The sequence below is a fragment of the Pogoniulus pusillus genome, chromosome 1, assembly GCF_015220805.1.
Source record: "Pogoniulus pusillus isolate bPogPus1 chromosome 1, bPogPus1.pri, whole genome shotgun sequence".
Classification (NCBI taxonomy): Eukaryota; Metazoa; Chordata; class Aves; order Piciformes; family Lybiidae; genus Pogoniulus; species Pogoniulus pusillus.
In genome coordinates, this window is record NC_087264.1 from 27,181,662 (window position 1) to 27,198,212 (window position 16,551).

Below are 16,551 nucleotides of genomic sequence, written 5' to 3' on the forward strand. Positions count from 1 at the left end.
CTCAGCAAACAAATTAGCCACAGCTTTGCAAAAATGTAAGCAGCAGTCTTTCCTCACACTTGGTGAAGGACTTGTGCATGGAGATAATTACCCTGAATCTGCATATTTTATACTATTATATTGCTCTCACTACAGCAGCACTTGATTCTCTTTCCCAGCTTCACCCTTACATCCCTGAAAGGTAAGGAGGCACTTGCTGGATACTGGAGAACATTCCAATTCCAACAGAGAATTCCTATAATTATTTCTGCAAATGGAGTTCAGATTTCTGAAGACAGAAAAGTGACTGGACTGAGCCAAAGGAAGTTACACACCTACAACAGCTATTTGCCTAAGCATCATCATACATTGGAATCTGAAGGAGGGATTGGATGCACAGAAAGAGCATCAGTTGGTCTCCTACATCCTGCACTGGTAACAGTGTAATTCAAGAACTGACTCCAGTTTTTGGAATGCCAAAAGCTCACATGCAGTAGTTTTTTTCCCTCTGCAAATTTCAGTGTTTCACATGGCCTCTCACTGTTGGGTGCAAGAGGTACAGGCATGTTTAACGGCAAAAGAATGGCTCATTGTTGTATGAAATAAAGACAAGCTATGGTTCCCTCTGGGCAGAGGAAAGTCTTTTTTGTCAGGAGACAGGTATCAAAAAGGGGAACGAAATAGAGCATAGCCAAGTGACATGCATGTATTTGAATGTCTGTTTAGGGGATAGTAATGACAGGAGATTAACAGTTTCTGAAATTTGCTGGATTTGCTGTATCATTGCTTAACTTCATGCATGTGACTTCTGGGCACTGCAGATGGAAAGGATGAGATTTTGACATTTCTAGGTAGTCTATTACACTCCTCATGTTTAAAGCAGCTTTGGTGACCATAGATGGATGGTCACCAAAAACGGATACTTACAACAGTTCTGCTGCATAGATTAATGCCAGCAACAGCTATATGTTATATGCTATAGACCAGATCTGTTGAATAGAGTAATTCATAATAAGGGTAAGGATAATATTGTGGATTAAGACATACTCATGACTGAACACTGGTGCTGCATCTATAAATATACATAGGGGATAGAGAATATACAGCTCAAACAATGTCCCTGATAGATCTGCATGTCTTAAGCCTCACAGAGAACAGAAAAGCTGGCGAGTGGAACACAAATTTCAGTGGTTTTTTTTCACCATCTGAGCTGAAAGGCAAAATATGAAGACCAAACACTGAGAAGTGTTCATTAAAACAGTAAACTTCTTCCCACCTTAAAAAAAAACAACTGTTAAAAGTAAGTAATTTTAATTCTCAAAGCTCCTGTTATCAAGGCTATTGCACACAGCCTGAGAGGTGATTGGTCTTGGGCTTATTGGTTCTCCAAGTTTTTTGCTTATAATCACACCTCCTGCATGCATGAGGATGTGGTGCTAAAGGACATGGTTGAGCACTATACTTGGTAGACTTAGACAGTGTTTGGATCTGATGATCTTAAAAGTTCTTTTCCAACCAAAATGATTCAGTGGTTCTATGATGACACAGTGCAGTAGCTCCACTGTGAAGTATGAAGAATGTTGAGAAGGTGTTTGAAGAACAGTGCAGCAAGGTGCTGCTGACAAGCCTTAACAGACGTTTATAGGCCCAATTCTCTTATTGTGCATCTCAGATCCAGGCCCCTGTTGCTTCCCTGTTGACTGCTTCCCTGTTGACAAGAGAGCAAAATAACAAAGGCCTTGACAGATTTCTGTCTTGTAACTGATTTTTGCTACTGATGACTGTAATACTACATTCTCCTTTCTTATCACAAAGTGTGAAAAATCAGCTGGAAAACTCCTTGTGAATGACCTTTGCTTTCATAATGCTTTTCTTTCCCCTTTTCCCCTTCACTTGCTGTTGTTATATTACTAACAGGGTTGGGCATGTTAAATATAAAAGTATTAATCTTACAGGGGAGCCCTAAGCAAGTATAAAGGTATGATTTATACAATGCTGAAAAATGGCAGTAATAGCCCTCTTGCTAAGCTGAAATCATCTAGCCATCAAGTAGATATATGAAAAGAACTCTGCACATGTTGCTGCTTCAGATTACAAATGGTGCTTTGGCGTCAGTCTGTTTTTCTCTGTTACTGGGAAAGTTCTTGTATAAAATCCATTTCAGATCTCTTTAATAAAGATCCTTCTGCACAGGGGTACAGCTCCCCTTACCTCTTACCTTCTAGAGATGTACTGTAATCAGCCTGCCCACTTCTCTGAATGCAAATGGGGTTTGCTCCATTGTGTAAAATCCTGAACACCAAATATGAGCTTGGCTTCTTGTGTCATCATTTCTGGTTCTTTGTTGAGTTTCCTCAGAGCTCTTTGAAAGAACATTGTTAACTGAGGCTAGCTGTTCAATGCCTGTGACAGCCTTTCACAAACCATTACATGGCAAGAAAGTACATTTATCAAAGATGACATGAGGAGACACTGAACTATGACCATGGACTGCTTGTTCTCAGAGCACCAAAACAGAATGAGTTTCTGTTACATTGTGGCAGGCAGTATTTCGCAGTGCTCATATTAAATGGCCAGAGCACTTCCACCAACAGATGATGGCACCTTCTAGAGAGGTTTCTACAAAATGAGTTGTGAAAGAAAGGGCAAAGGATTCTTAAAGCCTGATTTTTCAGCTGCTGTGCACATCCCTCCAAGTGTGGTATACACCAGGTAGAAAATGCTGCCAGTTGGAACAATGCATAAATGATTAAGTACAAATAGCCACTACAGAGGCATAACCATGATAGCTGCAGCTCCTGCATGTTAGATAGTAAGACACAGGGATATACAGAGAAGAAAATCCTCTCAGCACTGAAGCCATACAGAATTCCTTTAGTTTCCATAGAGCTAACCTTTTGCTTCAGTTTGATAGCAGTACGTCGGGTCCCCCACCTGTTTCATTCTCAAACTGGTCAAGAATTTTGTATTGCCTGAAGATTCCATTTATGCCCCTTTTAAAACATTATTATTATGCTAATTTATGTTCCCTGGGAATGGACAAGTTGCTAATTTCAGCTTAATTTTAAAATTTAATCTAGGTAGCCAGTTTGTTCCTGTAGTGTATGGTTAGCTTGGCATCCCTGAGAGAAATAAACCAACAAGATTTGAAAGCACTTCATACCAAATACACTGTGAAAATGCTTCTGTGTTTCCAAAATTAAAACTCAGATGAGATTAATTGGAAAATCCAGCCTTAATGTACTTGGCAATTAAAACAGGGGTTTATGATTTTAACTGGGGGGAGGGGGAAGTGAAAATAAGGGAGTTTGAACTTTTGAGTTCAGTTAAACAAAGCTGCTGTATTTCATATGCTGTTAGTTACAGAGCACAAAGGCAATTTATTTTTTTTGTTATGTAGGCTTCAAAGTCTTGCAATAGAAAACTGTCTCTGCCAGAATGCCAGGATACATAGCTGGATCCACATATGGGCTTCCCAGACATCAGAAAGTCTCAGATTCATTTTTACTTTGAACTCATGCCAAAGACTCTGAAATGTACAGACAGCAATGCTCTGCTAGTAGATTTCTGCTGACATTTGGAATCTCCAGTGATTTACTCTCAGGATGCCAGAACAGAGCTCTAGGTAATATTTCACCCTTACCATGGACAATAGATTTTGTATGGGGGTATCTCTCTTTTCAGGTTATTTTTGACCTTTTTTCTTTCAGCACTTTTTTCCCCCACCTGCAGAGGTAGTAAATTCTTTTACAAGGAGGAGATATTGACATAAAAAACCCCTGCAGTTATGGTGTTTCCTTCAGCTAGTGCTCCTGGCCAAAATCCTGTAATGAATTTATCATCCATTTTGTGATCTCACCTCCCTAGAGTAAAGTTTCTTCTCAACACTGATAACAACAGGGATGAGAAGTGAGCTAGCAGCCCCCAGGCTCAGGATCTATGGTCCAGGAAGAATATTAGTGGCACTGAACTGAGATAGACTTTTATTTCAGCAAAAATTGTACCTGTTAAGGCTTAATTAAATATTGGCCTGGTTAACCTTCTGCTGAATTTGAGCTGCTTTTGCAGCAGGTTTAATTTTCTCTTCCCCTATTCTTCCTGTGAAACACTCCCTTTTCTCCTATCTGGCCACCACATACGCACATATTAAATTAAGTTGCCCCACAATTGCAGATGGGAAAAGTTGAGTAATCTGTCCCCTGAGACAGTGGAGGAAAAGAGAAGGATAAAAATATCCTCTCTTCTCCAGTTGTTAAAGGTGGACACAGTAAAGGAGAACAAGGCCTTTCAATCCATCCAGTGGTATGTTAAACGTAGGTAAGACATGAACTATCCACTAACCACCCTTCACATGTCTATAAGGACCTCTTAAAGAAGACTCTCCCAGTTTATCTCCTGGCCATACACTGCATAGGTGTGGAAATGTGATTTTCTCCATTTTTTTGGCCTTCTCTACCATTACTGTTCATGATATTCACTCCAGGAGTTCATCATGGCTACTCTCTCATGTAGCATTGGGACTCTGGAACCATCCTTATGGTGCAGAGGTTGAGTAGGCACCCCTGCCCAACCAATGGGCCTTCCTAACATGCCCATCTTTCCAGCAGTTAAGAAGTCAAGGATGTTCCATTGGCATTGCTCAGGCTGTCTGTGCTGCCCTTCAGTGGCAAGAATTCCTGCCCTCAGATGCCCAGTCTCAGGTCCCTAGGGGCTTTTCCCGCTCTGGCTGTGTCAGGATGGCTGTGCACAACCAAATGGTACCAGACATTTATAAATTGCTAACTGGAGTATCAGTCACTCTGCTTGTTCATAGTGGGAACCAGAGGGAGGTAACTGTCATGAAGCACAGCAGCAGACAGACTTGGGATATTAGCTGTGGCTTCCACATACTCTTCATGGAGCTTTGCTGCTTCTGTAACCAGCTCTGTAGCTCCTTCAAGAGTCTGCACTATGAGATTCCAAGGATTTTGTCTTTCAGCCCAATTCTGCTAGGTTGAATTGAATCTCAATACAGAGCCCTATCTGAGGAGGTGTCTACTATTTAAAATGCTTGTCAACATTTGCAGATGTACATCTTGAACAAGCAGTCTGTACTGTAAAAATAGACTGATGCCCTAAATTATCTGCTGCCAAAAGAGAAGATTCATTTGAGGTTGGAAGTGCTCTCAGTGATTCTCTCAGGTCATTAGGAGAAAGGCATCAGGCTTTGTGGAGCCATCCCACAGTATGATGCCTTGACTTGTATCTGCCTTTAGACTGACTAGTACTAGTTTATGGTCAGCACAGATCTTGCCAGCTGCCAGAGGTGACTGACTCCCTTTTTATAGACGAGGTTTAGAGCCAGCTGCAGTCTTTGACAGATATGTGAACTCTGCAGGACCTTACTTCGTTCTCTAGGTGCTGGTCTCACTTTAGTAAGAACAGAGGCTCCTAGATAATGACTTGGAGCAAAAGCTGCATGAAAGAGGGAATAATTCACCAAGAATTAAACCATGCACTGGGGATGCTGGATGAACAGGAATGACAGGGGCATGGATATAAAAAAATACCTGGCAGTACATCAGTCAAAGGATGTGCCTTTCGTATTTATGAATACTTAATTGGAGCTGCACACAAAGTGGGTGACAACAACACTTCAGAGCTGATGATATAATCCATAACTGCCATTTGACAGAAATAGAATTCCATCTCAGACCCAATTCCAGCAATAGACTGGAGAGGACTGAGGGAAGGAGATTCTTACCTTATCCTCACTGTGAAACCAAGCAGAAATGTTTTGCACAAATGCTTTAAACTCCTGTTACAGATCTTATACACCCTTAAAAATCCATTGCAGAGCAAATATTTGTTAATGGTTGCCTGCTTATGTGCTTACAAGAGACAGAGCCCGTGTGCAAAGCTGCTGCTGCACCTGTGCACACACTTAAGCATGCACATAGGGATTAGTATGTACAATTAGTTCTTTTTCCAATACTAGTCATCAAATGTGGTAGGACCATTACTGCCAAGAAAGAGAGCTTTTATCTCCTTCGCACCCTTCGTATTCTTCTCCACTAATGGGTTGAGCCTTGGTAATTATAGCTCTAGAAGGAAAAAACTTGACCTGATCTTACCTGTTGTAGAGCTGCCATAGAGATAGGCTATTAGCATTACCCTGGAGATAAAAGCAGGGACAAGTTACATAGATTTTAGTAACTGCTGAAAAATATATGATCTATTTAAAAAGCAAAATGCTGAAGGTCTCAGTTCTTTACTGCATCCAGAGAAAGTGCTGTGCATTGCAGAATTGCAAAAGATGTTGTGGCAATCCCATGGCTGGCAGCCAGCCCTCCTGAAACACAGGTTCAGACACAACAAACTCCTATTCTATCACCTCTTTCTCTTCCTCCTTTCCCTGCTTTAATTTTACTGTTCACAAGGTCCCCAGTTCTTCAGTGGATGGAGACAGACATATATCCCTGTACAGACATTTCAAGCCCTTTTCAGTCTCCAGGTGAGACAATGAACAACTTTTTCTCCTAGAGTGTGGGGATCTAAAACATCTCACTTTAATGTCAACCAGCACTAAGACACCACAGTGGATTCTCTCATTTATCTGTTCCATGATTATTTTTTTCCTCTACTTCATCTATTCCACTAATTTAAAGAGCCTAGAAATCAGCTACTGATCATAAACACCAGAAAGATAAAGCAGAGGGAGTCTGGGCATGGATAACGCACTAGAGAGACTGATGCTGCTTAGCAATAGATGTGCAGGTTGAATGCAGTATGGCTCCAGAATGCAGCTGGAGATTATTTTCTGTACAAGCCCGGGCTACAGGGCTGCATATATGACACGATCCCATCACAGAAACTGCTCTTGAACAGCTTACCAACAATACACAGCTGAAACACCACAGTTTGGAGATTTCTGAGATAATGCAACTCTGATCTTTGAATTGCTGCCATTATCAAATCCCAGCAATGCAATAAACCCAACTCAGACTGCTACATGTCTAACTCCTGAGAGTCTCCAGGATTAAGCTTATAACATGTGTATCTCCTGGAGATGCTGTAAGCCCATCAGGTTTCAAAAGAAAAGATAAATCTGGGAAAATACTTGTGTAAAAGCATTTGTCAGATAGCCAACATAAGTAGAAGAAATGGAGCTGGTTACTAAATATATCACTTTTTCTCCTGTGAATTATAACCAGCTGATACTCTCAGCTTGCTGTTTGAAGTACTTCTGGCTGGAAACTCCACATTTCAGAGGAGATAAAATTAGGGCCTCAAATATTTATTTTCCTGAAAGCTCTCCTTGTGTGTGATCTCAGGTCTTAAGCTGTTGAAAGCATGCATATCCCAAAACCGAGGGAGGATAATGTGGTTGTATTAGTTCCTAAATTTCCTTTTGCTATTGCAATGAATGTTATCATTTTCCTGGGGGGCAAGTGAACTGTCTTCTGTTTCCATGTTGCCCCATTTCCTCAGCACACCTGGAAGTAGACATCTCTCTTGCAGACTATAAATCACTTTGCTCTTTATCCATTAATGCTTTTTCTTCTCGGTTCTGGCCACTTTGGCTCTATTTCAGCAGCCTTATTTTGCTGTGGGAGGTGGCAGATAGGAATACTTGGAGACTTCCCAATCACATGGGAAAATCCTGTGCAAAAGAGTCCATCCCTGCTGCTAACTACATGCTGTCCAATACCACAGCAACTGCTGCTGCAGTCTTTGGGATTCAAGGCAAAGTGCTTGATCAGAAAGTATAAAGAGATTAACTGCAGAAACACTGACTCTAGTGTGCAAAGGTAGACAACCCCCTCAATATAGCTGCCTCAAAGCTGGATCCCCTGAACTCTCTGAAATCCACAGGTATTCAGCACTTGAGAGAGCCAGCACACCTGTTTCAAATCCCAAATGTGGCTGAAGGTTCCTCTCTTCAGCAATCAGCTTTGAAAACCTGACCTTAATTTATTGTGTAGAACGGAGGTAATAGCACCCAGCTGCTTTGCAAGTGCTTACAAGAGCACACTTGAAGACTGGAAGTTCTGAGGGGGTTTGGCAAATGTCTGGGAAGTGTAGCAATCCCCATAGGGAAGTATGACATTCAGCTCCTGCCTTCGAGTTCTTATTCTGCTACTGAGAGATTCTGGATACACTTTTTCATGAGTCAGCATCTGAATTCATGAAATGCTTCTAAATGTTCCATTTTTCAGTATAGTATGCCAATATTTTCAAAGTAATTGGAATAACTCATGCTAAGAAAGTCCTGAACATTACCTGCTTGTGCATTTTTCATGTATTTTTTTTTTAGCCTAGCAGGGCATATGCCCAAGACATGCACTGTCTCTACAAGCATGCAGAGAAATGGCATCTATTCTGATTCTGAATTCAGCTTCATCCTGACAGATTTATGAAGAGAATGTTGGTTCTTACCCAGGAGTCTGATGCCTATCTATCAAGAAATTTCATCTGAAAGTAGTCTTTCAGGTATAGAACCAGATTTGTTTCTTAGCAAGGTTTCAGGTTTCTTTCCCCAAAAGCTGCTGTAGAAATACCTGTGTGCATGTATGAAAGTTTCTATCTTTGTAAGAAGACAAAATTCTAGAGCTAGAGCACAACTCATTCTATTCAGTGACTTTACTTTTCAGCTTAGTCTAAGTGACTGCACTTTCTGAAGTTGGCGGCATATTTTTGCAGTGGCTGCTTCTAGAAATGATAAAGCTCAATGTTTATAGTCACTTTTGTGCATTGGTATGTAGGAAGATTCTTGCTTAGAGTTGCTCCTATGGAGACCAAGGTCACTGTCTAAGTCTTGCATGCCACTACAGGAGGTAACACAAGCTATAGGTCCCACCTGCAGGGAGGAGTGGACAGAACAGGTGACCCTAAACTGACCAAAGGATTCTATTTCATGTAACCCACATTCAGTATAAAGCTGAGGGATCACAAGAGTCAAGCTTCAGGGGCCAATGTCCAAGGAGGATTCTGCCTTAGATCCCAATCTGTATATTCCCAAATCTAGTTCTAGAATCCAGCTCCTGAATCTTGTTTCCCTCTGCTGCTGAGTCCATTCTGGGTCTTCTGCCACAGCATCAGTGGCGATGGTGACCGACTGCTATCAGGGAGTTTGAGTTCATTATTGGTTTTGTATAGATTTGTATACATCTCATTTTACTGTTATTAAAGCTGCTTTAGTTTTCCAATCCATAAGTTTCTCTCCCTTATTCCCTTTCTCTTCCCCTTGGGAAGGAAGAGGGGTTAATAGTGTCTGTCATTGCCTAGTGGCTGGCCTAGCCCTAACCCTTGGCATCTGGTTGCACAGAAAGATGAAAAATGTGCAGTTATAACATTGCACTTTAAAAAGTGTGACTCCCTACAAACAAAGGAGTTGGATAAAAGGAGTGACTAAAAGCACAGAAACTTGGAAATGGCAAGAAAACATAATTATCCGAAATAGAAATAAAATGCATACTAGGTATTGTAAAAGGACAGCAATAGTGCTGAGACGTGGAGAACAGCAGAACTAAATCAAAGTTGTTTCTGCATGGTGACAATAAAGAGCAGTGTAAATTCTGACACGTGGCAGTGTAACACAGGTAAAAAGGATAATTCTTCTTTACATTTGGAACTCTATCAAAGTTGATGGAACCAGCAGAGAAGGAGGATATGAAGGGGGAAGATAGGATTACTGCAGAAAGGCTGTGCTGTCCCCTTAGGTTGGCCTCTGCTACAGGCCAGAACAGGGATGTTCTCGATCAGATCCTTACAGGGGTTGATCTGAGAGCATCTCAGGTTCAGGAAGAACATCTCAGAAAACAGCACTGCTCATAAGAAAGGGCTTTAGCACAAATCAGTGCAATGAGCAGTAAGGACTTGCTAGTAGCAGATGACACTTGGGAGTTCAGAAGCCACGCAAATGTGAACTGCCCAGCTGCTGAGCGAGCCTGGCTGCCACCACTAGAGGCAAGACCACCTAGCGGGGCATAGAAAATCAACGCCGAGAAGAAGGCAAAGTGGAAAAGAAGTAAGTGGAGAGAGAAACCAGACTCTTAGGTAACAGAACAAATAAATGGCACCGAGTGAAGTCAATGGAGCGGCCCCTGAGCTGCAGGACCGCCCTGTGGCCAGCAGGCGGCAGCATGCCCTTAACTCTCCCGGGCACCAGCGCGGCGAAGGGCGGTGGCACCCAGCCCGGCCCGGGGCTGACTGCGGTCCTCTGCCCCTTTCCCGCGGGCAGCCCAGGCACTCATAAGCATTGCCTCGCTACCAAACAGCATCCGAGTGGCTCGAGCATTTTCAGTGCCTTGCAAACAATGGCTTAGATTGGAAATTACCTCAGAGATCATCTACTCCGATCCCCCTGCCATGGACAGGGATGCTTCTCAACTAGATTTGGTTGCCCAATGTCCAGTCTGAGCTTAAACACCTCCAAAGAGGGGGCAGCCACAACCACTCTGGACAACCTATTCCAGAGTCTAACCATCCTCGTACTGAAGAACTTCCTGAAATTCAGTCTAAACCTACTCCCTCAGCTTAAAACTGTTACCCCTTGTCCTGTTGCTAGACATCCTTATGAGAAGTCCCTCTCCAGCTTTCCTGTAGGCTCCCTTCAGGTATCAGAAGGCAGCTCTGGGGTCCCCCCAGAGTCTTTTCTAGGCTGAACAACCCCAGCTCCCTCAGCCTGTCCTCACAGCAGAGGTGTTCTAGCACTTTGTGGCCCTTTCTTATGCTATGACTGCACCAGCAATGTGACCAGGTAGAGGATTAAACTTAATTGTCTTGTGGTACAGATAGAAAAAGGGTAGCTGTCCTGCTAAACTATGTAGGAAAGTAGCTCAGTAAGTGTAGTAATGATATTATTATTTTTTAAATTATGTGCCTTAGTTTCCTATTAAAAGAGTCCCAAATGCTATAAGGTTGCACTTAATCTCTAGTAAGACTGTCCATGGCAAGAGGAAAAAGCCTCAAGTTGCAACAGAAGAGGTTTACTTTGGATATTAGCAAAAACTTCTTGACCAAAAGGGTTGTCAGGCACTGGAACAGGGTGCCCAGGGAGATGGTGGGGTTACCATGCCTAGAAGGATTTAAGAGATGTGTAGATGGGGTGCTGAGGGACATTGCTGGACATCACTGAGCAGAGCCTGGCTCCATCCTCCTCACACTTGCCCCTCACATATTTATAAACATGAATGAGGTCACCCTCCAAGCTCAAGAGCCCCAGATCACTCAGCCTTTCCTCAAAAGGGAGATGCTCCATTCCAGCATCATTGTGGCTCTGCACTGGACTCTTTCAAGCAGTACCCTGAGGTCCTTCTTGAACTGAGGGATCCGTACTGGACACAATATTCCAGAGCAGAGGGCCAGGAAAAGCCTCTTTCCACCTACTAACCACAGCCCTTCTAAAACACCTCAGGATACTATTGGCCTTCTTGGCCACTAGGGCACATTGCTGGCTCATGGTCATCGTGGTTTCCACCAGGGCTCCCAGTTTCTTTTCCCCCAGTACTGCTCTTCAACAGGTCATCCTCTAATCTATACTGCTCCACGAGGTTGTTCTTTTCCCAGAGGCAAGACTTTATACTTGGCCTTGTTGTATTTCATTAAATTTCTCCCTGCCCAACTCTCCATGCTCCTCTTGGAGATCTTTTCCAATCTAACCATATCTATGATTCTATCTCTCAGTATTTAAACTGAAGATTTTTTCTCTTAAAGAATAAATCTATCATTTAAATAAAAATACACCTAAAATGTGGCAATGTGTCAGTTTATGCTGCAGTGCAAGATACTCAAACCTAGACTACAGTGGACTCATTGCATTATGTGCTCCTTTTCCTTTTTCTTTTTCTTTTTCTTTTTCTTTTTTTCTTTTTCTTTTTCCTTTTTGAATCAACCAGGTTGGAAGAGACCTCCAAGATCATCCAGTCCAACCTAGCACCCAGCCCTATTCAGTCAACTAGACCCTGGCACTAAGTGCCCCATCCAGGCTTGGCTTGAGCACCTCCAGGGACAGTGACTCCACCACCACCCTGGGCAGCCCATTCCAATGGCAAAGCACTCTCTCTGGGAAGAACTTCCTCCTAACATCCAGCCTGTACTTCCCCTGGCACAACTTGAGACTGTGTCCCCTTGTTCTATTGCTGGTTGCCTGGGAGAAGAGACCAACCCCCACCTGGCTACAGCCTCCCTTCAGGTAGTTGTAGATAGCAATGAGGTCACCCCCGAGCCTCCTCTTCTCCAGGTTAAACTAGAATGTTTTGGTGAGGATTAGATCACAGGCTGTGAAAGAGAAACAAGGGTGATGTCTACTTCACTCATAAGCTTGCTGAGATGTAGAAGAACAAGAATCCAAACATAAATAAGGCACTACTTCTGCTTGGGAGCTCTGGGCTGCATTTCTCTCTCTAGCCTCTCTGCCATCTCTCTGATTAATCCACTTTGCTTCCTAACCTCCTGGCCAAGTCTCTGTTCTTCCCTGGGACTGGGGTAAGGTTGAGAGGGGTGGGAGAAGGTGGAAGGGCAGTTGAGAGCCCCTCCTGGGGACTCAGGTTTCTGGGAGGGGTGTTGTGTTTTCTGTATTACCTTTTACCTTGTGTATTTCTGTCTATAACTGTATATTGCTGTAAATATCTGCTTGTATATTGTGCTAGCTGTAAATATAAGCTTCATTCAGATTTCCAGAGTTGTCCGAGTCTAATCTGGGTAATCTCCAAAGTGGGGGGGGGCAGGGTACACCCAAACCATCACACATTAAAACTAGCATTCAGGTGTTTATACATCAAGCACATCCTATGCTCAGCAGCAACCTTTTCTATGAAAGATTTCCTTTGACTGCCTGCTAACTAGGACAAAGTAAGGAGGGAGCCACCAGGGACCAGATTTACAGAATCTTTCTTTTTGTGTGAATTTGACCTTTTCTGCAAAAGCCAAAACTTTTTCTTTTGCACTTGATCAAGGTCGATGATTTAATTATTCTAAACTGATTAACTGACTGCAACTGAAAAGCCAAAAAGCTCATTTTCTTCCTCCAATCAGTAAATAATGAGGCATGAATTGCACGCTGTCGCTAATCCTTGCATCCTGAAGGACACAGTATCTGTAAACAGATGACTGTTAAATAACATTATTTTAAACACAAAAGAAGTCTTGTGCAGGCTTTTATTAAACTCTTTTCATCTTGTTAAGTGTGATAGAACAGTTCCATGTAATGACTGCAAAGTTATTTTAAAATGCTCCTCAGCAGAATCGCTTTTCTCTCCAAATGTAGCATCACACAAAAACAGGTTTAAAAAGAGTCGTCTTGTAGTAAGGGCAATACTTTCGATTGCTGTGGCTTAAAAAATTAGGATTCTTAATGTAGTAAGAGCAATTGGCCTGTTTAAACACGTAGAGAGAACTATGGATCCTCCTGAAAAGTAATAAGCTTCTTAAGGTGAGCACACAGCTGAGTTAAGCCGACTGCTCGTTCACAAGCAATTGTCTGCATGACCTTTTGTGTGAATAGCAGAGACACTGAGCATCGGAGTGATGTTCCACTGTATCCTTAGGCATTCACATGGCCTTTAACTCTCCTCAATTGTGTTTCCTCCGGAGGTTTGCACACTGTAGTGCTGTAGCCAGGGAAAGAGCCATCTGTACTTTCTCATTATGGAAAGAGCACTGGGCTTAATGTTCTTGCTTCTGATGATACCTATTACTGGTACAGAGCAAGGAAAAATCCCTCTGCTTAAACTCCAACACATCAAAGAATCATCGAATCATTCAGGTTGGAAAAGTCCTTTGAGGTCATCAGGTCAAACCATTAACCCCGCTCTACCAAGTTCCCCACTAAACCATATCGCTAGCTGCCACATCTGAATGACCTTTAAACACATCCAGGGATGGTGACTCAACCACCTTCCTGGGCAGTCTGTTTCAATGCTTGGCCACTCTTACAGTGAAAAACTTTTTCCTAACGTCTAGCCTAAACTTACCCTGGTGCAGCTTGAGGCCATTCCCTCTTGCTCTATCACCTCTGAGAAGAGACCAGAGCCTGCACCTCTGTGTTATCCTTCCAGGTAGTTGTCTTCTGGGGATTCTACCTTTGTCATTTAATATTATGCCAAGAGGGACTTGGATTATGTGATGAAAGAAGTGCTCATTGTCTGCTGTGGAATGAAGGTGAAACTAAGGAAGCATCACTAAGGATGTGATAAACATCATATTAAAATTTCTTATGAGCAATAAAATACCTGGCAGATGAAGGACAGTGTGGCTGAGAATGAGAAATGTCAGAAAGCAGTGTAAGAAAAGGCACACAGGAGAAGGAAGGCAAGTTGCAGCTGTGTAATTAAATTTATTGGGTAAAGGGACCGAGACCTGAACATTGCTCTGCTAGAATATCAAAGCAGACAATGAAGACAGGCAACATCAAAAATGAAATTTGGCTCTATGAGGCAACTTCTGATAATGTTATCAGGTGATAGGAGACTTTGGTCTATTAATTAGCCTTGAAAAATACCCAATTCTTTCTGGCAGTCAGGAAAATGAATTAAACCACAGGATAAATCTCCTGACTCAAAGGCTATTCCCACGAATCAATATGCAAAACTGCATAGCAGATCTTCAAAGGGCCTTTCCATCCCTCCTTGCTGCACACCTGGAGTGACCCAGCTCCAGGCTCTGCACAGTGATCTGGTCTTGCTCTCTTGCTTTTATTATCTAATAAACTCTGCTCTCTCCCCTGTCATTTTGTGATGTGTAGCAGCAGAAATGTGCTCCTGTGACTCCCTCTGCCTCTCTTTTGAACCTGATCTTGAATAGACACAAAGATTGCTCAGAACTGTACAGGAGGACCTCTGGTTACTGATGTAACAAACTAATGAGGACTTCTGAACTTCCACATCTTATCAGCCAAAGCAAAAGAAGTCCTTTATGTCTGTACCTGGCCACTGAAATATAATCTGCATAGAAATTATAACCGTGGATGAATTGTGGAAGTCACAGAAATGTGGAATATTTTAGAAAGTTTAGGAACAAACTATGAGTGGGGTAAAATGAAAAGATTAATAGCAAAGCTTTACATAACATCGGCTTAGAATTTGCTAGCTAAATACTCCTTAAAAGCAAATGAGCAGCCCATCCGTCTGTCTGGGAAGGCACCCTCTGCCACCTCAGCCTGCTTTGAACCACAAAGATTCCTCTAGATTTTGCCTTTGGAGGCAATGCCAAATGTTTTTGTGCCCATTTCTTAGAAATCTGATGCAACAAATCCTTCGGATTTTCTGTAGCACCTAGGTATTTGTGCAGAGGCTGAAGCTAGGGGAAGAAAGCAACACCTGCCTGCTTGTGGTGGTGTTCATGTGGCTTCAACATGAAGGCCATATGAAGAAAGGCTGAAAGGTTGCCCAGGGAGGTTGTGGATGTTCCCTCTCTGGAGGTATTCAAGACTAGATTGGATGAGACCTTGAGTGAACTGTTCTAGTGGGAGGTGTCTATGGCAGAGGTTGGAACTAGATGATCTTTGAGGTCCTTTGCAACCTAAACCATTCTATCATTTTATGATTCTGTGGTTCTAACTGTACTTATTCAGTCTTGAGAAGAGAAGGCTTAGAGGAGCCCTATTACCATGTACCAGTACATAAAGGGTGGCTACCAGAAGGATGGAGATTCTGTTTTTACCAGAAGTCACATGTAAAAGACAAGGGGTAATGGGTACAAGTTACTCCTGGGGAGATTCCAGTTGGGTCCAGAAGAAAATTTTTCATAATGAGAACAGTTAGACATTGGAATAACCAATCTCTCAAGGGAAGCAGTGGATTCCCCTCCATTGGACTGTTGTAAGCTCAGCTTGACAGGGTGCTGAACCACTTCATTTTAACTACATTGTCACCTAGAAAGGTTGGCCCTGATGATCCTTGGGTTCCCTTCAGACCTGTCATTCTGTGTTTGTGTGTGTGATTCCCATTGCGTGGCCTATTCTTACGGTGAGTTTTCTAGGATTCAACCTGCCTTTCTAGGCTTATTTCTATTTGTGGACATCAAAGGAAAAGGGGACCCAGGGACCTGGTGGGTTTATTTGTTGGTAGAGTCCAGAAAGACACACAAGCACTGCCAGTGATGATTATATCACAAGATACGGCACTGGAAAAACAATTTCAACCAACAGTCAGATTCATCTCTGGCTCCAACAGATTTCCGGTGCTCCTGGCCAGCAGCGCCTGGCTGGGAGCTGTGTGCAGAGAGGACAGGCTGGCAGATGGGCTCTGCAGAGTGAGGTGGCTCCTGGCACCAAGCTAAGGAGTTTCTAGGACAGGTAGTCAATGTGGATAGATCAAAGAGTTCCTTGAGATTGCGTTTTGCTGTAAACAGAGTGCTGCCAGATATCCTCTCCCTTGGTCGGCAGCAAAGGGACCTGCAGCAGCTTGTGGGTTCTTCTTAGAATTAAAGATGAGTCACTCTAAGGTTGCTGGATTTTCTTTGCTATTACTCCACTTCCTCTGGTTTCTGAAGATAAATAAGAAATGAGAGCCTGGAAATTCTCCTGAGATGTCCTGCAGCTTGTTTGCTTTGTGAAAATACTTCTTGTTATCTAATTTTGTTACACTTGTT